We start from the raw sequence: 1181 nt of genomic DNA, 5'->3' as shown, positions 1-1181 counted from the left end.
GGTGAATAATATTGCTATGGTTTTATCATGGGATAATTTGAAACCCCATTTATCAGCCCATTTCTCTATTTTGTTTAAACTTGTTTGAATATCGCTGATTACTTTGTGGTTGTAGGGGTTTCCTGCTCTCCATAATCCACTATCATCAGCAAATTGTGAGAGTTCAATTAGTTTTGATGTTAAGTTGGTGTCCAAGTCATTAATCGTGATGTTGAAAAGGGTTGGGCTGAGTACGCTCCCTTGTGGCGTACCATTTTCAAGTGTGTGTGGTTCAGAGTAGGTGTCGCCGACTCTGGTTGATATTTTACGGTCAGCGAGGAAGTTTTCAATGAATTTAAACATTCCACCTGTGATGGCGTAGTGGTTGAGTTTGGCTAATCAGCCTTTTGGTCCACACAATGTCGAATGCCTTTCCGAGGTCAATAAATACTGCAATTAAATTCCTATCAGCTTTGCGTTTGGAGATGAACGCTAATTTGATTGCGGTTTCCAATCGTATTAGTTGATCCGTGGTGGATCTTTTGTTTCTAAATCCGCAATGATTATCGGAGATTAAATTATTGCTCTCTAGGTGGTGTTTGAGTCGGTTGGTGACTATGGTTTCCATGATCTTACAAATGTTGTTTGTTAGGGAAATGGGTCTGTAGAGCTAATATCGTTAGGATCTTTTCCTTGCTTGGGTATTGGAATTGCTATTGCTTGCTTCCATTTCTCGGGTAGTTTGCCTGAGGTCCATATTTGGTTTAGTAATTTAATAATTGTTTGTTTAATGTTATTTGGGATATTTTTGTATATTGTGTATCCTATTTGATGTTCCCCTGGGCTAGTTTCGTTTTTGGTTTTCAATGCTAGGTCCCATTCGTAAGTTGTAATGTCTTTATTTAGGTTCGAGACTTTGAGGCCGAGGTCTTTAAAGAGATTACTATGGGTTCTTTCTACTTTGTCCCTATGTAACTGAAATGCTTTTGTGTGGTTGGTGTTGCTACTAATATCTGAGAAATGCTGAGTTAGTCGGTCAGCTTTTTCTTTATTAGTAATGGCTCCAGCTATTTTTGGGGTGGTGTTAGTTGTCTTTCCTCTAATTGATCTAATCTTATCCCAGACTTGTTTGGTACTAGTTGTGATACTGATATTCGTGCAGTAATTATGCCAAGTTGATTCCTTTGCCTGTTTAATTATGT

The sequence above is a fragment of the Sinohyriopsis cumingii genome, chromosome 17 (assembly GCF_028554795.1).
Source record: "Sinohyriopsis cumingii isolate HCF-2022 chromosome 17, ASM2855479v2, whole genome shotgun sequence".
NCBI classification, from domain to species: Eukaryota; Metazoa; Mollusca; class Bivalvia; order Unionida; family Unionidae; genus Sinohyriopsis; species Sinohyriopsis cumingii.
Note: the sequence above shows the minus strand (reverse complement) of the source record.